The 21,896-nt window shown below is 47.9% G+C and overlaps 1 protein-coding gene across 3 annotated transcripts in view; it reads right to left on the bottom strand.

Moving 5' to 3' along the window:
• The window catches only part of LOC138249662 (putative nuclease HARBI1), a 382,913-nt gene extending 362,036 nt beyond the window's left edge, over positions 1-20,877 (bottom strand). For all 3 annotated transcript variants that reach the window (XR_011194831.1, XM_069203622.1, XM_069203623.1), the window contains exons 1-2: positions 20,647-20,877; positions 19,129-19,176 (exon numbers count right to left, since the gene is read on the bottom strand). The gene's annotated coding sequence lies outside the window, so the exon portion shown is untranslated. The remainder of the gene's footprint in view (positions 1-19,128; positions 19,177-20,646) is intronic.
• Between the last annotated feature and the right edge of the window lie 1,019 nt (positions 20,878-21,896).

The raw sequence follows: 21,896 nt of genomic DNA, 5'->3' as shown, positions 1-21,896 counted from the left end.
GAAGGAAATGGCCTGTTTCAACATGCAAATGGTTTGGGACTCGTGATTCCGCCACAGCCATGATGATCTTAAAATCTGACCCAAGATTACCTATTGCTATTGCGGTTGCTAAGTTCCCCAGAGACATTGGCGTACTACAAGGAAGCTTGTCAAGTTTCCATATCAGCTCCATTCCTCTTTGTGGTTGCTCTTGCACTTTCCAGTTTTAGCTGTAATTTACGAACTGTAGCCAAACTGCACCGTTGCTTGTTGTGCTTTGATCTAAACAATTTTAGGATATTCACTATTTAATGATGTGTGTGTGATTTTTCTGGCACTGAATGCCGAAATAAAGTATTTATCGAGATATATATATATATATATATATATATATATATATATATATATATATATATATAAATATAAATATATATATATATAAGTGAGCCTGTCTGGAGTGTGACTGCATGTGTGTGACTGAGTGTGTAAGGGTATTGTGAGAAATTGGGTTGTCAGCTGTGTAGAGTATGTATGTGGGTGTATGACAGCCTCACTGGATATGTGTGTGTGTATATGAGTGAATGAGTGAGTGTGTAAAGAGTGTCAGTGCATGTGTTTGAGTGTGTGAGGGTAGGTATGTCTATCAAGTTGTGCATCTACATGAGTGAGTGTGAATCAGTGTCTGTTATCGTCTGAATATGTGCATGTCAGTGTGTGTGTGACAGAGTCAGTGGTTGTGAATGTGTGTATCTGTGTGAATGGGGTTGTGGTGGTTTGTGTTTGTGTGGACTCTGTGAGTGTATGGGTGTCTGCAGCTAGATGGTGTGTGTGTGACTGTGAGTGAAAATTTAAGGATGTGTGAGTAAGTGTATGGATGGGTGCATGTTAGTATATGTGTGACTAAGTGATTGGGGTGTGTGTCTGTGTTTGAGAGTGTATGTGTGTGGGTGTAGCTGTGCATGTGTGTTGTGAGTGCGAGTGAATCTTTGTGAACCTGTGAGTATGCTCCCTGACTCCCTGACTTGCTGGGCGCCCCCTCTGTCTCCTCATCCAAGTGGCGACATCCTGGTCCCTCCTGGGCCACAGCAGCATCCAAAAACCCTAACCGCGACCCTTGCAGCTAGCAAGGCTTGTTTGCAGTCTTTCTGCGTGGGAACACCTCTGCAAGCTTCTTCACGACGTGGGACATCCATCCTCCAAAGGGGAAGTTCCTAGTCCTCTCCGTTCTTGCAAAACACCAAGCTTCTTCAATCCGGTGGCAGCTTCCTTGCACCCTCAGCTGGCATTTCCTGGGCTCCAGCCCACTCTTGACACTGTCGCGACCCTTGGACTTGGTCCCCTTGTCTTACAGGTACTCAGGTCCGGAAATCCACTGTTGTTGCATTGCTGGTGTCGGTTTTCCTTGCAGAATCCCCCTATTACGACTTCTGTGCTCTCTGGGGGTTGTAGGTGCACTTTACACCTACCTTTCAGGGTCTTGGGGTGGGCTATTTTTCTAACCCTCACTTACAGTCCCAGCGACCCTCTACAAGCTCACATAGGTTTGGGGTCCATTCGTGGTTTGCATTCCACTTTTGGAGTATATGGTTTGTGTTGCCCCTATACCCATGTGCTCCTATTGCAATCTACTGTAACTTTACACTGCTTGCATTACTTTTCTTGCTATAACCTGCATAATTTTGGTTTGTGTACCTATATCTTGTGTATATATCTTATCCTCATACTGAGGGTACTCACTGAGATACTTTTAGCATATTGTCATAAAAATAAAGTACCTTTATTTTTAGTACTTCTGTGTATTGTGTTTTCTTATGATATTGTGCATATGACATCAGTGGTATAGTAGGAGCTTTACATGTCTCCTAGTTCAGCCTAAGCTGCTTTGCCATAGCTACCTTCTATCAGCCTAAGCTGCTAGAAACACCTCTTCTACACTAATAAGGGATAACTGGACCTGGCACAAGGTGTAAGTACCTCTGGTACCAACTACAAGCCAGACCAGCCTCCTACAAATACAATACATATTTTTTATTTATTTTTGGGTTAACTTTAGCAGCCGACTTGTACTATTCTTTTGTTTTGGGGCAGGGAAGGGTTTCTAACTGCTGTGACCCTTCGCCATGATTTCCATGTAACACTAAAACACGCATCGGTTTATAAATATGCAGCTCCCGTTTGGTAGGTGAACTGTCAGGCGCCTTGAAGTGCTAGACCGGCGGCACAGCGCTTCGTGACGGAGTGCAATGCTTGCTGGCTCGGACCACGAGAAAGGAACAAATACATTCCACACTTTTCCTAAAGAGAAGTAAAAAAGAGCACATACAGCTCACAAATTTCTATTGTATTTTCACTCTAATGCAATATTGACGTGTCACACTGCTCAAATGGGATGGGGCAGAACAGAACACGATCTACTATGTAGAGGTGTATCTTTGTGATGCTACTATCTAGAGGTTTTCTTTTTTTAAGTGATGACAGCACTGTGTAAAGGTTCTTGTAGAGGTTTTTAACAGACAGACACTGTAGAAACACACGTTTTCCCCTCACCAGTAGCCAAAGGAGGTCGATGATACCGAGGTAACTACTGGGCGTTTCCTGTGCTTGAGCTATAAACTCCTTAAAAGGAGGGAGGAGCGAGCGTCGGGGACTAGTCCCTTGTCCGGACCTGCAACCATTCACTTTTTATAGCTTTTTCTCCTTTAACACAGTTGTAGACACAATTCTTGCAGGATGCGTGTGACTGCACTCATTCTTCACGCTTGGTAACAACCAGTATACAGCTCAAGACATAATATTTATGTGTCAGTGTAAGGAGAATGTAGATGGGCGACGTCCTGGAAGGCAGCCATATTAGGTTCAAGCGATCCGCTCACCCACCACACCCAACCCGATGTATAATCTATAGAACAATGTAACCGCCATGCAGCATCGACTGAGCAATTTAACTGAGCAGCTCCCGTTTGGTAGGTGAACTCTCTGACGCCTCCAAGCGCTGCACCAGCTGTGCAGTGCTTCACGCAACGGAGTACAATGTTTGTCAGCTCCGACCATGAGAAAGAAACAAATAAATTACGCGCTTATTTACTGAAGATAAGTAAAACTGAGCATGTATTTGGAGAACAGCCATGTTTCACTTCACGGCTCTGCTTGCGCATGCGTATCGCTTGCAAGACGCTTTAGGGATTAGAAAAGGGCTCGGAGCCCCGTCCACGTCACGTCAGTGTCTTTCATTGGTTCATGGGCTTGCCTGTTAGAATCTGCTTGTTTTCATTAGTGGAAGGCATGCACACATCATGCCTTTTCCGGTGGTTAGCCCTCCTCGAGCGCAGCGAACAAGTACAGAAAACATGCAAGGCTTGTTGCTTCCCGTCTGGTTTGTGGACTACTTTTTCTCTATTTTCGTAGCGCGATCTCGCTTGGGAGAAGTCGAGCGCTTTGCATAACATCGACCCTGTTACCCAGTTAATTGCACTTTTGCCGGCTACATACATAATTGCGCTTTTGCCGATAGCTTTCCTTACGAGTGAACTGTAGCAGCGCGTTCGCGCTGTTTTTTTTCTTTCAACATGGCAAGAAAAATCCAGTTGGGAGTTTACAACTGGTAATAGCTGTAACTCAGATAAATGTGAGACCCTAGTGCATTGCAAATGCTTGTTTCCTTTCTATTTATGTGGCAAGAAAAGTCCAGTTAGGAGTTTGCAACGTTCTTTTGAATCTAAACATGATGTGACCTGTCCTGCTTCGCTGAAGTGCCTTTGGAAAGCTAGGAAAGTTTTCCTTTCTTCTACTCAAATGGGTTAATGGAAAGCATTCCATCTTGTACTGAAAATGATTGAAATCTCCGGCTCCATTGTTTTGCAGCAGGCCATTTTCAGGCTGACATACCCTTCTACTTTGCATAACAACAAACACAGGTTGTTTTTATTGATGTTAACTACTAAAAGGGATGAGCTAATGGCCCTGCAAGGCCTTATCATTTTCCTCTCTCACTAGGTATGTGTAATGCTGACTTTGGTTTACCTCTGCGAGCGTGTTAGAAACTAATTAAAATAATGAACATGTGATTGCCCTTTGAGGAACGCTGCCACAGAAAGAACACAAACAGTGTCGAGAAGCCACTCGTGGGTCACGCCAGGGGAGGAGTTTCTTTGGAAGAGGCGTGGCCTCGGTTGGTTCCTGCCCTGCCCGTGTGGACGGCTGAAAGCATAAACTTATCTGATTTACAAAGGAACAAGTCTATATCTTGGCAACCAAACTTATGTCACATCACGGGAAGTCCAGGTTGAAAGTAGTCATCTGGCAATCGCAGAGTGAGGAGTGGTAAAACTCTGCTACTTTCCTGTGCCTAGCTGCCAGTCGTGGGACCTATTTACAATGAAAGGAAACCCATTCACAGCTCGTCCGCACTGCCTTCTGATGCATGCATGTGTATCAGTTAGTGAAAGGCATGCATACAACATGCCTTCTCCAGCGTTTACCCCCTCTAGTTCTATATGGTCACAGAAATGCTCAGTGACGTGCACTATCCTTTAAGGGACAGCAGGGATGCTTCATCCCATACGTAACAGCATCCAGGAGTAATGCCGGACAACGAGCAGCGCGGACACTGCAGAATATTTGTGTCTAGAAGGACCCCGGGGTTGCATTGCATGCTGCGCACATTCATGCTCTGTTCATTGCACATTTATGCAAACATTCTTACTGCAGCGGAGACGCTCATAGAAGCACTGTTCGATGCCTTTAAATAGCGCTTTGAATTGAGTTACATAAACAGCCATCAGTAGTATTAATGCGGATTAAATTACAAGGTAGACGTAAAACCGTGGACTATCTCAACGCATCTAATGGTATCGGGGGCAGTTAACAGACTCGGCGGCTCCCCAACCTTTTGCCCCCCTCGACGCAGCAGCAAATGTACTATGTGACACGCCGGTCCGCCTTCTCTTCCCTCATACTAGTTGAATGAATCAATGAGGAAACAAATTGCATTCTGCTGGACTTTTGTCCCGTCTTTTTTTCTTTAATTTTCTTTAATCCTCCTTTCCTTCTTCAGTTTCGTTCACCTGTTCTATCCCTTAGCAGCCGCCCTCTCTCCTTTTCTCCTCTTCTCTTTTCCCTGCCCCCTACCTGCCCTCCGCCCCCTCCGCCCCTTATTATTCAATCTCCCCGTCTCCAAAGTTCCTTTCAAGCTCCCACCCCTCCTCCCCTCTGACCCCCCCCCCAGTATCTCCTCTCTGTCCTGCTCCAAGTTCTCCCATACTTGGATAGGTCTCAATAAGGCACAGGGATGTCCGATCCGAACAGAGTACCAACAGCACCTCTGCAGATTATATCCTGGAACGTAAATGGCCTCACCCACTTCATAAAGAGGAAAAAAGTCCTATCCTATCTTAATTCCAAACATGCGGACATTGCCCTTTTACAAGAGACACATCTAGATGGTCCGGAATCTGATAAACTGCGACGCGACTGGGTGGGCATTGTTCTATTTAGCTGTAATCTCCCCTCCCCCAGCACAGAGACTACCCCAAGAAAATGCGGTGTGGTGCTATTGCTGCGTAAAACCTCCCCCCATACCGTTCTTAAATCATGGACTGACCCCGAGGGCCAATACGTATTCGCTAAATTAAAGATGGGTGACTCCTCACTGTGTGTGGGCTCGGTCTATGCGCCAACGGGCCCAAAACACCTCTTTTTCTTACAAATCAACCGACTCTTGACCGAGATAGGGGCATCTCGCTATGTAATAGGAGGGGACTGGAACATAGTCAGAGACACAGTACTTGACAGAACGGGCCCCTTGGACGTCAGTAACAATGCAGACAGAGCCCTACAGACCGACATATTATCGGACAATGGCCTAGTTGACCACTGGAGACTGACCCATCCTATAGAACGAGAATTCACCTTTCTCTCGCCGGTGCACAGCACCCAATCCCGACTTGACTATTTCCTCCTGTCCCACAACCTTGTGGCCCGTACCCATGATGATCGCAAACTGGAGGGCGGCCTCTCGGACCACTCTCCGATTAGCATAGCTATCCACTTGAACCTTGTATCCCCGGGCCGTGAGCCTTGGAGATTTGCGGTCCACCGTTACCGCTCTCCCCAGGGTACATCACAGCTACAGGGCCTTGCAGCCACCTTTGCTCAAAACAACCTGGGTTCTGTGAACTCTAGCCAAATTCTGTGGGCCGCGGCTAACGCCTCGGTGGAGGGACAACTTATGCGGGACGCGGCACTGGCGAACAGAGACAGAAAAAAGAAACAGGCGGCATTGGAACTTGATATCGGCCGGTTCACTAGACAATACACCGCACACCCCTCACTCCCAGGGTGTCGAAACTTAGAGCGTGCCCAAATGGCGCTCAACGAGTTATATACTTCCCAGGCAAAGTATGCTCTACAGAGACTACAAGGAAGACATTACGAACAAGGAGAGAAGGCATGGCGCTTGCAGGCAGCCCAACTCCGACAGAGGACAGCTGCCCTTGCAATCCCAGCTTCCGGAGAAATATTAACACACCTGCAAGCTATCGCTAACAAATTTTCATCCTTCTACAGACACCTTTACACATCAGAGACTATATCCAGCCCAGCACAGTGTAGAGCTTTCCTGGCGGGCCTTGACCTACCCTCCCTGTCAGAGGAGGGACGTAACCTCCTAGAAGGGGAAATAAGCAGGCAGGAAATAGAAAGAGTTATCTCCGACCTCCCCTATCACAAATCGCCAGGGGAGGATGGATTCCCGGCGGAATTCTATAAATGGACAGGGAGGGAGGCAATTGACATATTATATGCGGCTTTGAATGAAGCCCGCTCAACACAATCCTTGGGGGCTTTATCCAATAATGCCATGATAGCCATCATACCAAAACCCGGGAGAGACCCCCTGCTGTGTGGCAGCTATCGACCTATCTCTCTCTTAAACAGTGACATCAAAATCCTAGCAAGTATCCTGGCCAACAGACTGCGCAAAGTCATACCGTCTCTGATACACCACACGCAAGTGGGGTTTGTGCCAGGTCGCACCTCAAGGAATCACTTGCGCACCTTATGCCATACCCTATGGGCCGCCAGGGACTTACAGGAGGAGGCACTGGCCCTGTCCTTGGATGCAGAAAAGCATTCGACCGCATAGAGTGGTCATACCTGTTCACAATGTTAGAGAGGTTCGGCCTGGGAGACAGCTTTATCCCAATGGTGCAGCTACTTTATGACCAGCCCGCGGCAAGAGTCAACTGTGGAGGCTTCCTCTCAGACCCCTTCCCTATCTGTAGAGGTACACGGCAGGGCTGCCTCCTCTCACCACTTCTGTTCCTGCTAGCGATGGAGCTCCTTGCTGCAGCTATCCTCTCCTCCCCTTCAATCACGGGTCTCACATTGCCGGTAGGTATTTCTAAAATTTATCTATATGCCGACGATGTCTTACTAACTCTCACGGATCTGAAAAGATGCATACCAGCCCTGCTGGAGATCATCAATGGATTTGCAATCCTTTCTGGCTACAGTATCAATTGGGGTAAGAGTGAGGCGCTTCCCTTCTCGCGGATGACTACAAGAGCAGCACTCCTTGGCTTCCCGTTTCGTTGGACACCGAAACACCTCAAATACCTGGGGGTGCTAGTCAATCCGGGCCTTGTGTATATGGTGGCGGATAACATTGACCCCCTCAGTGCACGGGCAAAGCTTGATTTCGCAAAATTGAGTCAATTGGGCCTATCTACGTGGGGACGAGTACAAGCGGTAAGGATGGTCACGGTGCCCCATTTCACTTATGTACTAGGACTCCTCCCCCTACAGGTGCCTCTCCATACGCTACGAAACATAGATGCACTCATCAGATCATTTGTATGGGGCTCAATGCGACCACGCTTATCGTCCGCCAAACTCCTAGCACGCCGCTCCCACGGGGGCATGGGGCTTCCGTCGGTAGAGCATTACTCAATTGCACTACATTTATCCCAGCTGTCTCACACCTTGTCCACAGTGCCGGACCCGCCCCAGTGGATTGCCGTGGAGAAACTATTGCTGTCCGCGAAGGAGGGACTCGGAGGGCCTTATCGCGACGATCTCCTATCCGTCAGTTCGGTGAATCCCATCTTGAAGGTGACGCGAGCGGTCTGGCGAAGGGCCCACCGCCTACTTGGGATCCACCCTCTTCTCCGCGCCCAAGCACCCCAGTGGCGTAACAGCGACTCCGGATAGGCGGTGAAGTGCTTGACTGGCCGCAGTGGAGGAGGCCTGGCATCCATACGGTTTCCCAGATTCTGGAAAATGACACGCTCAAAACCTTTCTCAGGCTGCGGGAAGAATTCAATCTCCAACCGAGCCAAGATTGGAGATATCTGCAACTTAAACACTGCATCTGCCAGGGGACCGAGACCATTCGATGGGGATCCCGGTCTTCACCCGTAGTGGCCTGCTTACAACAGTGGGGGCAACATAGGGGAGTCAGGGCGGGTCTCTATGACCTAATCATCTGACAGCTCTACTCCCAACCCCTCTTGGATAAGCTGCGTTTAAAATGGCAAACCCGACTACAACAGGCACTAGACACGGAGGACTGGGAAGACACTCTAGAGGCGCTGGACAGAGGCACCCGAGAGGCACGTTTAAAGTTTTGCCTCTTTAAGGTCTACCCAATTGGCACTGGTCCCCAGAAAAACTACACAGGACAGGACATCTTCTGCACGCCAAATGCTGGCGATGTCCAGAGACATACTGCGACCTAAAACACATCCTAGCCGACTGCCCAATGGTTCGACCGCTATGGGACACGGTGGGCTCTACCCTGGCTGAATCCATGATACTCCCGGCACCACTCCCCCTCTCTCTCATACTCCTACACGACGTGACCTCTCTCCCAGATTTAACCAGACCACACAAGAGGTTACTACACACAGCGCTAACCACTGCAAAAATTTGCATTCTACGCCACTAGAGATCGGCTATTTCACCAACCCCAGAGGAGTGGATCATAGCTATGACCCGTATCGCCATGCATGAAAGAATCATCTATAACATACAAGACCAAGCACAATTATTCAACCAAGTATGGGCCCCCTTCCTTACTGGGGGACGTTAGTAGACCGCCTGAAACCATCTACCCTCCCCCTCCCTCCAACACCCCTTTTTCTTCCCCCCCTTTTTTCCCCTTGATGGATCACCCTCCCTCCCCTTATTAGTTATTCTTTTCTCTTTCTCTCTTTTCCTCTCTCCCTCTTTTCTTCTTTTCTTTATTCTCTTTATTCTCTCTTCTCTCTCTTTCCCTCTCTTCTCTCCCTTTCCCCCAGGTCCGTCAGGGGCATGACCTAGATCTTTTCTATTCTCACTAGCAAGTTTCGGTCGTAGACCCATGCATCCGAGACAGCATAAGAACACTAAGTACCAAGCATGGACTGGGCCGAGTGAAGCTAAAGAACTCAGGCTCCGATATCCAGACTGATCCACTATCTCGACAACCCACCGCCTAGGCGTACACTACCACACTGATATCTTGCCCTCCAACACAAAGATACCCGACCTCAACTCGATATCACACTATCTACAAGTATTACGACTTGCTCACAATCCAGACACCGACACAGAGAGGAGTGAATTCTCCACTCCCAGGGGGCCGGACGACGAAACACTATCCTTGCCCCCATCCCCCCTGCTACAGTAAATTAAATTATCTACCCCTCCTGATCTCTCCTGCTCTCCTGTACAAAGATGTCCCATAGCACGATGCTCTACTTAATCCCCATCCCTGATCTCTATCCCCCTTTTCCTCCTATCCTTCATTCCCCTTCTTGTTCTTTCTGACCTTTATTTTTATTATTGTTATTATCACGATTATTAGGATACGTTTTTGAAGAACAATTGACAATGTTCCAACGTTTCACCCGTTGCTCATATTTCTTGATTTATTCTGTACCATTGTTTGTAAATGTTGGGACCTCGATCCCGTTTGGATTTTGTATCACCTTTTGCAGTACCTACAATAAAATAATATAAAAAATAAAAATAAATTGCATTCTGCGTGTAGTTTAAAAAAAGACACCTTCACTGGGCCAACATCTGCTGTCTGAGACAAAGTAAAGAACCATGAATTAATCGTAGATGTGTGCGACTTCATTGTACGGGTGGGCATCGGTTTACCCTGCAGACACTGGGGTCATTCCAGGCTCTGCAGGAAGGATGCACCCAAATAACGTCAAGCGGCTTCGGGGCGCTGTGCTAATTTAAAGTATAACCTTGGGCAGGAAATGATCGTTGGACTCCACACTTCTGAAGTCTGTAAATATCAGCTGTTAGCGCTGCAGGCACCTACACAAAACTATTAATAAAAGCAGTTGTCAGACCTTCTGCCGTCGCACAGCGAAGGTGTCACACTCAGTGACTGATAGACAGCCATGCTGGCTCGGACAAACTTGAATTAGTTTTCAATCGAATCAGTCTTATGACCTGGGCCCCATTTAGTCTCTGATGCGACCTGGACAACAGAGCCAATATCAGCAAAAGCAGAGTTCATAATAGGAACACTTACACCACTACTAATAAAAACAACAATTATTATTAGAATTATTATTATTATCAGTATTATTATTAATAATATTATTCTATTTTCATGTAGTGTTTCATACCAGTTTCAAAGCGCTGTAGCGAGACGATTCACAATGCCGTGCCACTGGAATTACATAGCAGAGAGGACCAAATTATGCAGCACGGTTGAAACATTTCTGTGGCGAGAAAAGTCCAGTTCTGCATGTACAAAGCTAATAGCTCTAACTCAAGCAAATGCAAGACCTATTGCATTGTAAATGCTTGTTTCTCGTTGCATGCTTACCAGTTCCTACAGTTTCAGTACATTAAGATGAAGGGTTATAATAAAAACAATATTGAAAATTAAAGATGAAACGCAAACAGTATTCATAATCATGTCACTATTTCTTCACCCACTTTTAAACTCTATTCTTCAACCTATTTACACTTTTCTTCGCATCTTGTTGCTATTTAAACCATTTATGAAACTAAAACTTACAATAAACCTTTTTTAAATGTAATATTTTTGCAAAATATATTTCTAAAAAACACAGCAGGCCTTTATTTTTTATGCTTAATGTGATAGAAGGATCTTTAGAGCACTGAAAATACATGGATATTAATGTGTGAACCAAAAAACTGTTATAAAATTGTGTACTACACAAGAACAACTTCTGACTAGAGTACCGCTACCCTCAGTTACTCTGCTTTTTATAGTGTGAGTAACTAAAACTTTTCTAAAGTGGTTCAATCAAACAATCAATCAGTCAAACGTTTATAGAGCGTGGCAAATCACTAGTGAGACCCACTCAGACACTCTCGCACCCACGCACAGACCCACACAGACACTCACACACCCACTCACAGACCAACACAGACACTCACACACTCACTCAGAGACCCATACAGGTGTCCTCACACCCACTCACAGACCAACACAGACACTCACACACCCATTCACAGACCAACACCGACACTCACCCACTCACTCAGAGACACATGCAGGTGTCCTCACACCCACTCACAGACCCTCTCCGACACTCATGCTCACAGAGCCACACAGACACTCATGCATGCATTCACAGAGCCACTCAGTGACTCATGTGCCCACTCACAGACCCACTCAGACACTCAAACATCCACTCACAGACCCACTCAGACACTCATGCTCCCACTCACAGAGCCACACAGACACTCATGCTCCCACTCACAGACCCACTCAGACACTCAAGCATCCACTCACAGACCCTCTCAGACACTCATGCATGCATTCACAGAACCACTCAGTGACTCATGTGCCCACTCACAGACCCACTCAGACACTAAAATATCCACTCACAGACCCACTCACAGACCCACTCAGAGACTCATGCACTAACTCACAGACCCAGTCAGTCGTGCACCCACTCACAGACCTACTCAGACACTCACACACCCACTAACAGACCAACACAGACACTCACACACTCACTCAGAGACCCATGCAGGTGACATGCAAAGCTCCTACTATACCACTGGTGTCATATGTACAATATCATAAGAAAACACAATAAGCAGAAGTACTAAAAATAAAGGTACTTTATTTTTATGATAATATGCCAAAAGTATCCCAGTGAGTACCCTCAGTATGAGGATAAATTATATACACAAACCATAATTATCCAGGTAATAGCAAGAAACGTAATGCAAGCAGTGTAAAATTACAATAGATTGCAATAGGAGCACATAGGTATAGGGGCAACACAAACCATATACTCTAAAAGTGTAATGTGAACCACAAATGGACCCCAAACCTATGTGAGCTTGCAGAGGGTCACTGAGACTGTAAGAAAACAGTGGGGGTTAGAAAAATAGCCCAACCCCAGACCCTGAAAGGTAGGTGTAAAGTGCACCTACTACACCCAGAGAGCACAGAAGTCATAATAGGGGGATTCTGCAGGACGAACAAACACCAGCAATGCAACAACAGTGGATTTCGGGACCTGAGTACCTGTAAGACAAGGGGACCAAGTCCATTAGTGGCGACAGTGTCGAGAGTGGGCAGGAGCCCAGGAAATGCCAGCTGAGGGTGCAAGGAAGCTGCCACCTGTTGGAAGAAGCTTGGAGTTCTGCAAGAAAGAAGAGGACTAGGAATTTCTTCTTTGGAGGACAGATGTTCCACGCCGTGAAGAAGCTTGAAGAGGTGTTCCCATGCAGAAAGACCACAAACAAGCCTTGGTAGCTGCAAGGGTCAAGGTTACAGTTTTTGGATGCTGCTGTGGCCCAGGAGGGACCAGGATATCACCACTTGGAGGAGGAGACAGAGGAGGCACCCAGCAACGTAGGGAGCCCTCACATAAGCAGGCAGCACCCACAGAAGTACCTGAACCGGCACTTAGAAGAAAAGTGAACCGGAGTCCACTTGAAGTCACAAAAGGGAGTTCCACAACGCCGCAGGACAACTCAGAAGGTTGTGCACTGCAGGAAGGAGTGTCGGGGACCCAGGCTTGGCTGTGCACAAAGGAAATCCTGAAAGAGTGCACAGGAGCCAGAGCAGCTGCAAATCATGCGGTACCCAGCAATGCAGTCTAGCGTGGGGAGGCAAGGACTTACCTCCACCAAACTTGGACTGAAGAGTCACTGGACAGTGGGAGTCACTTCGACAGAGTTGCTGAGTTCCAGGGACCACGCTCGTCGTGCTGAAAGGGGACCCAGAGGACCGGTGATGCAGTCTTTTGTTGCCTGCGGTTGCAGGGGGAAGATTCCATCAACCCACACGAGATTTCTTCAGAGCTCCTGGTGCAGAGAGGAGGCAGGCTACCCCAGAGCAGGCACCACCTGGAAACAGTCGAGAAAGCCGGCAGGATGAAGCGATACAAAGTTGCTAGTAGTCGTCTTGCTACTTTGTTGCGGTTTTGCAGGCTTCCTGAGCAGACAGCGGTCGATACTTTGGCACAAGGTGAAGAGGGAGATGCAGAGGAACTCTGTTGACCTCTTGCATTCGTTATCTGAAGAATTCCCCAAAGCAGAGACCCTAAATAGCCAGAAAAGGAGGTTTGGCTACCAAGGAAGGAGGATTGGCTACAAAGAGAGGTAAGAGCCTATCAGAAGGAGCCTCTGACGTCACCTGCTGGCACTGGCCACTCAGAGCAGTCCAGTGTGCCACAGACACCTCTGTTTCCAAGATGGCAGAGGTCTGGGACACACTGGAGGAGCTCTGGGCACCTCCCCTGGGCTCCTCCCCTGGGAGGTGCAGGTCAGAGGAGTGGTCACTCCCCTTTCCTTTGTCCAGTTTCGCGCCAGAGCAGGGCTGGGGGATCCCTAAACCAGTGTAGACTGGCTTATGCAGAGATGGGCACCATCTGTGCCAATCAAAGCATTTCCAGAGGCTGGGGGAGGCTACTCCTCCCCAGCCTTCACACTTATTTCCAAAGGGAGAGGGTGTTACACCCTCTCTCAGAGAAAATTCTTTCTTCTGCCTTCCTGGGCCAGGGCTGCCTGGACCCCAGGAGAGCAGAAACCTGTCTGAGGGGTTGGCAGCAGCAGCTGCAGTGGAGACCCCGGAAAGGCAGTTTGGCAGTACACGGGTTCTGTGCTAGAGACCCGGGGGATCATGGAATTGTCCCCCCAATGCCAGAATGGCATTGGGATGAGAATTCCATGATCTTAGACATGTTACATGGCCATGTTCGGAGTTACCATTGTGACGCTACACATAGGTAGTGACCTATGTGTAGTGCACGTTTGTAATGGTGTCCCCGCAGTCACAAAGTCCGGGGAATTTGCCCTCAACAATGTGGGGGCACCTGGGCTAGTGCCAGGGTGCCCACACACTAAGTAACTTTGCACCCAACCTTCCCCAGGTGAAGGTTAGACATATAGGTGACTTATAAGTTACTTAAGTGCAGTGGTAAATGGCTGTGAAATAACGTGGACATTATTTCACTCAGGCTGCACTGGCAGGCCTGTGTAAGAATTGTCAGCGCTCCCTATGGGTGGCAAAAGAAATGCTGCAGCCCATAGGGATCTCCTGGAACCCCAATACCCTGGGTACCTCAGTACCATATACTAGGGAATTATATGGGTGTACCAGTATGCCAATGTGAATTGGTAAATTTAGTCATTAGCCTGTTAGTGACAAATCTGGAAAGCAGAGAGAGCATAACCACTGAGGTTCTGGTTAGCAGAGTCTCAGTGAGACAGTTAGGCATCACACAGGGACCACATACAGGACACATACTTATGAGCACTGGGGCCCTGCCTGGCAGGGTCCCAGTGATACATAGACTAAAACAACATATATACAGTGACATATGGGGGTAACATGCCAGGCAAGATGGTACTTGCCTACACAACCCCCCCCCCCAAATGAAGGACAATAAGACTATCCATGACCTGATGAATCTTCATTGTCTAAGTGGAAATATCTGGAGAGTCCATCTGCATGAGTGGGTACTCCCAGGTCTATGTTCCACTGTATAGTCCATTCCGTGTAGAGATATGGACCACCTCAACAATTTAGGGTTTTCACCTTTCAAGTGTTTTAGCCAAAGTAGAGGTTTGTGGTCTGTCTGAACAATGAAGTGAGTGCCAAACAGTTATGGCCTCAACTTCTTCAGTGCCCAGACCACAGCAAAGGCCTCCCTCTCTATGGCAGACCAACGCTTTTCTCTAGGGGTCAACCTTCTGCTGATAAAAGCAACTGGTTGATCCTGGCCCTCAAAATTCAGTTGTGATAAGACTGCCCCTACCCCTAATTCTGATGCATCATTTGGAACAAGGAATTTCTTGGAGTAACATGGGCTTTTTAGGACAAGTGCAGAGCACATGGCCTGTTTGAGCTCCTCAAAAGCTTTCTGACAGCTAGCTATCCACAATACCTTTTTAGGCATCTTTGTACTAGTGAGAGCATTAAGAGGGGCTGCTATGGAGCCATAGTTTTTAATGAATCTCCTGTAATACCCATTGAGGCCTAGGAAGGCTTTCACCTGGGTCTGTGTTGTAGGGGGAACCCAATCCATGATTGTCTGGATTTTCCCCTGAAGTGGTGCAATCTGTTTTCCACCTACCAGGTGTCCCAGATAAACCACCTTTCCCTGTCCTATCTGGCACTTTGAGGCCTTGATGGTGAGGTCTGCCTTTTGCAGGGCCTCCAAAACTTTCCAAAGGTGGACCAGGTGCTCATCCCAGGTGGAGCTAAAGACAGCTATATCATCTAGATATGCTGCACTAAAAGCCTCCAACCCTTGCAGGACTGTGTTCATCAACCTCTGAGAAGTGGCAGGTGCATTTTTCAAACCAAAGGGCATCACTGTAAATTGCTAGTTCCCGCCTATAGTTGAAAATGCAGTTTTAGGTTTAGCATCCTCAGCCAATTTGATCTGCCAATACCCTGCAGTCATATCAAAGGGGCTTAGATACTTGGCAGATGCCAGTGTATCTATGAGCTCATCTGCCCTGGGTATAGGGTAAGCATCAATTTTTGTTACCTGATTGAGACCTCTGTAGTCTACACAAAACCTCATCTCCCTTTTTCCATCTTTTGAGTGAGGCTTTGGTACAAGCACCACAGGACTCGCCCATGAGCTTTCAGAAGGTTCAACAACTCCTAGATCAAGCATTTCCTGAACCTCTTGTTTTATGCAGTCCCTAACATGGTCAGGCTGCCTATAGATGTTGCTTTTGACAGTCATGCTGTCTCCAGTATCAAATGTGTGTTCACACCAAGATGTGGTGCCAGGCACAGTTGAAAAGAGTTCAGAAAACTGTCCAAGGAGATTTATGCAGTTGTCTTTCTGTTCTGCAGCCAGACAATCTGCTAACACTACTCCCTCCACTAGAGCATCCTCTTCAGTGGAGGAGAAGAGATCAGGGAGAGGGTCACTCTCTTCTTCCTGTCCTTCATCTGTCGCCATGAGCAGGGTGAGATCAGCCCTGTCATAGTAGGGTTTTAGGCGGTTGACATGAATCACCCTATGGGGACTCCTGGCAGTGCCCAGGTCTACTAGATAGGTAACCTCGCCCTTTTTTTCAACAATTAGATGGGGTCCACTCCATTTGTCCTGGAGTGCTCTTGGGGCCACAGGCTCCAATACCCACACCTTCTGTCCTGGTTGGTACTGGATCAGAACAGCCTTCTGGTCATGCCATTGCTTCTGGAGCTCTTGGCTGACCTGAAGGTTTTTACTGGCCTTTTTCATGTACTCACCCATTCTGGATCTTAGGCCAAGTACATAGTCCACTATGTCCTGTTTGGGAGCTTTTAAAGGTTGTTCCCAACCCTCCTTGACAAGTGTTAGTGGACCTCTTACAGGGTACCCAAAGAGGAGTTCAAAGGGGCTGAAGCCCACTCCTTTCTGGGGTACCTCCCTGTGAGCACAATGGAGGAGCTCTGGGCAACTCCCCTGGGAGGTGCAGGTCAGGGGAGTGGTCACTCCCCTTTCCTTTGTCCAGTTTCGTGCCAGAGCAGGGCTGGGGGATCCCTGAACCAGTGTAGACTGGCTTATGCAGAGATGGGCACCATCTGTGCCCATCAAAGCATTTCCAGAGGCTGGGGGAGGCTACTCCTCCCCAGCCCTGACACCTTTTTCCAAAGGGAGAGGGTGTAACACCATCTCTCTGAGGAAGTCCTTTAGGCCAGGCCTGGCTGGACTTCAGGAGGGCAGAAACTTGTCTGAGGGGTTGGCAGCAGCAGCAGCTGCAGTGAAACCCCGGGAAAGGCAGTTGGGCAGTACCTGGGTCTGTGCTAGAGACTCGGGGATCATGAATCATGATCAGAATGGCATTGGGGTGACAATTCCATGATCTTAGACATGTTACATTGCCATGTTCGGAGTTACCATTGTCACATCTATACATAGGTAGTGACCTATGTATAGTGCACGTGTGAAATGGTGTCCCCGCACTCACAAAGTCCGGGGAATTTGCCCTGACCGATGTGGGAGCACCTTGGCTAGTGCCAGGGTGCCCACACACTAAGTAACTTAGCACCCAACCTTCACCAGGTGAAGGTTAGACATATAGGTGACTTATAAGTTACTTAAGTGCAGTGGTAAATGGCTGTGAAATAATGTGGACGTTATTTCACTCAGGCTGCAGTGGCAGGCCTGTGTAAGAATGGTCAGAGCTCCCTATGGGTGGCAAAAGAAATGCTACATCCCATAGGGATCTCCTGGAACCCCAATATGCTGGGTACCTCAGTACCATATACTAGGGAATTATAAGGGTGTTCCAGTATGCCAATGTGAATTGGTGAAATTGGTCACTAGCCTGTTAGTGACAATTTAGAAAGCAGAGAGAGCATAACCACTGAGGTTCTGATTAGCAGAGCCTCAGTGAGACAGTTAGGCATCACACAGGGAACACATACATATAGGCCACAAACTTATGAGCACTGGGGTCCTGGCTAGCAGGGTCCCAGTGACACATAACAAACATACTGAAAACATAGGGTTTTCACTATGAGCACTGGGCCCTGGCTAGCAGGATCCCAGTGAGACAGTGAAAGCACCCTGACATATACTCACAAACAGGCCAAAAGTGGGGGTAACAAGGCTAGAAAGAGGCTACTTTCTCACACCCGCTCACAGACCCACTCAGTCACACACCCACTCAGAGACCCATTCAAAGACTCACACACCCACTCACTGAGCCACTCAGATACTCATGCACCTACTCACAGACCCACACAGACACTCTCACATCAACTTACAGACCCACTCATAGACAAACACACCCAGTCAGACACTTATGACCCCAGTCACAGACCCACGTAGACACTCATGCACTCACACACATACCTATTCAGACACAAACCCACTCACAAACCCACTCAGAGTCACACACACCCTCACAGATCCACTCAGACATTTATGCACTACTCACAGCCCCACTCAGACCCTCATATATCCAGTCGCAAACATACTCAGAGACTCTCACACCCACTCACATACCCACTCACACACCCACTCAGAGACTCACACACCCACTCACACACCCACTCAGACACCCACTCAGAGACTCACACACCCACTCACACACCCACTCAGAGACTCACACACCCACTCACACACCCACTCAAACACCCACTCAGAGACTCACGCACTGACTCACAGACTCACTCAGACACTCATGCACCCACTCACACACCCAGAGACTCACGCGCTGACTCACAGACTCACTCAGACCGTTACATATCCAGTAGCAAACATACTCACAGACTCACTCAGACACTCATGCGCCCACTCTCATAAACACTCACATACCCACTCAGAGACTCACGCACTGACTCACAGACTCACTCAGACACTCATATATCCAGTTGCAAACATACTCAAAGACTCTCACACCCACTCACATACCCACTCAGAGACTCACTCACTGAGTCACAGACTCACTCAGACAGTCATGCCAAGAGTGATGTAATATGCGAGGTACATTGTGGGGGTGTAGTTGTACTTAGCTCAGGTAACTATAACTGCTGAATTTCTATGGTTTTGTACGAATGAAAATTGAGCCTAACTATAACCTCCCTGTAACATTTGGTTGTTTGAGTGAATATATGTTTTTTTTAGTACCTTTGGCTTCAGATACCTTTGCACATTGGGAAATAGGAAAAATCTTTCTGGACAGGCACAAGCTTACCTTATTCTCGCTGTGTTTGTAACAGAAGCCGGAGAAGGTACTTTTCAGCTGAAAAAGATGGAGCAGGGAGTAGGTCAACATCTATTTCATCCAGTTGTATTACATCAGCAGCAAAACCGGACAACCCAGTGAGATTTGTGTACAAGAGAAAAGGCATGGCCGCGCACTACGGCTTCTTTTTGAAACATCATAAAGGTATAAATTCATTTATCAATAATAGAAATGCACTCTGCGTGTTCAGAAGTGTGTCCACGAACAATGTGTCACGAAAAGTCTTTCCTGCACGAAGGACTAGTGCAAATCAATTCACTCCAGTGGATCCATTCCGTGTCACACGTGGAAAGTGGTAAAATGGTTTACGTTTCTTTTTAGCACACCAGTGCACTTATTGTGATATAGCCTGTCCTCGTCTAACGTGGCTGAAATGTGTTCCTCTCATCACTTCTCGGGACAAAATGGAGAAAATCTATCAGCAATTCTGTGTTGCCATAAAGCCACAAAATGTGCCCCATTGTGGTGCAAGGTTGTGGTAAAGTATTTACTTTGCAGCAAACTTTGCGCTGAAAAGAAGCCGTGAAAGTAACAAAAATAGTCCCGTGAGCTACTCTAAGTCCTGGGGGGTCCCGTGGGTGATACCCAGGCAATCCCACACAACCACCACCCATGTTTTGTTTTATGCAAAATCCTCTCAACAACATGGCACTCAGGGCTAGGCAACACACAACACCGTCTTACTGAGGCAGCCACTAACAACAGAAATGTTTCTACTTCTTGTAACTTTCTAAGCATTGCATGTGCACAGCACAGCTCACACCCACAATGGGAACAGTTCCAAGCGATGTCTCAGCATAGCAGCATAGTACTGTGTCTGGAAGAGATCCTTCCTGTACGGAAGATGTGCTGGGCACTCACATAGCGTGGCACCATGCTGGTGCCAGGCAGCCTGAGTGTGTGCCAGCTGAGGAGGGCAGCACCTATCTACCCACCTATGGCTCTGTGGCGCCCTCTGCAGCCGCAGGTGCTGTGGGAACAAGACCAGTGACCTGGGATTTACACAAACATCGGTGCCGCACCTCCTCTCATCGGGTTTTGGGGGGCTGCCTGCTAGTTACCCCAGGTATCCCTACAAGAAGCCAGCTTGAACCCCTGATCCCGAGGACCCTCTGGGAATTAATAGCACCAGCTGTTTACACCACTGAATATGGCAAACGTGCTCCATGAAATTCATTATTATGTGTTTTATCGCATTGGAAGCAGTTGCCTGCTGACGGAACACACGAGTATTAGTATATATTCCCCAACTAAGTTCACTCTCAACAAATAGTATTATCAGCACACTGGCAGTACGGTACCAGAAGGATTAAAGTCTGAGTCAGCCCCGCTTCCAAATGTCACATTTGGTTTCACACCACACAGCTGAAACTGTCAGTCACAATCGTTGTGCTTAGTGCCAGGACGCGGGGTCCTTTGTTATTCGCCCCCAATGCCCTCCCCCCGCCAGAGTTTGGCCCCTCTTACCTGCCCTTCCTCTGTCTCCTTGGCGCCGTCCCGGTACCCCAGGCCCCCTGGTTCTGTCGTGATTCCGTCCTCCTGCTGCTCCGTGCATAGCCAGAGAGATCTGAGCGCACATCCTGTGCACTGCAGGGCCAGGACGGAGCCAGGAACACCCCCCTTTATTCCGGGGCAGTGCCTGTAGGAGGTTGAGAGTTGTTGGGGAGGGGGAGTTTCGAAGACTGAACAATACTAAAGCGAAACTTAACTTGGACTGCTTTCGAGGAAACCACGTGACTTTCCTGAAGAGGGGCGCACTGCCTCCTGCAAAGCCCCCACTACTGGAGAATGACCTGCGAGGGGCAGAGAATAAACAGAGCTCTGCTCAGCCACAGTGACAGCCCAGATGCCAAAGGCCCACAGTTCATCAGCAGCACCCCCAGATTGCAGGACTCGGGTGGGTGGAGGTAAGGGTGGGTTTGTATCACCTCACCCTCAGTTAGAAACCCAATGAATGATAGAATAATGAGAGTCAGGCCTTGTGACAACGACACAGTCTTTGTAAAGGAAACCCCAAGACTGAGGCGAAAAAGAAGGGGGGGAGGGTGAGAAAGCGAGGACCCCTCAGGTGAGAGGTCACCGCTGAGGCTCACCCCTGAAGCAGTTTCTCCGAACCAATACCACTGTATGACCACACAGGACCCTCTGAGACCATTTCAGAAGCGGAAATAACCGCTCGGAGTACATATCAGGGCAATACTGAAGAACTAATTAAAGCAGTATAAAACCACAATAAACTCCACAGCAATCTAAACAGATCTCACCCACCATGCCACTGAGCTCCACCACAGCGACACACCAGGTACCATACCCCAGGTGAGCCGAAGAGGCACATCATCCTTATTCAAAGTAACTGAGCAACTCTGGACTCACTCAACACCTGAATACCATAACCCGCCCCAGGAGAAGAGCCGAAAAAGAAACACAAACAGGTGTTAGATGTCTGGCTAAAGGCAGGCCAGACAGTTACTTATTGCAGAAATAATGGTGAAAACCCACACAAAAACTGAAAAGACCACCAGACAACCAAAATGCCGGTAGTTACACTACACACCATCAAGAGAGAGCATTGACACCAATCAAACAAACTTTGGGGCTGTGGAAGATCCCACAGTTAAGGGGGCCCCAGATATACCTCCCTTGTGAAATGATATAGAAAATTTAACTCACAAGAAATGCAGCTCGAAACAGGTTAGAAACAGTAGAGGAGAAAATCA

Source organism: Pleurodeles waltl, chromosome 8 (assembly GCF_031143425.1).
Source record: "Pleurodeles waltl isolate 20211129_DDA chromosome 8, aPleWal1.hap1.20221129, whole genome shotgun sequence".
NCBI lineage: Eukaryota > Metazoa > Chordata > Amphibia > Caudata > Salamandridae > Pleurodeles > Pleurodeles waltl.
This window is presented reverse-complemented; position numbering and strand designations above follow the sequence as displayed.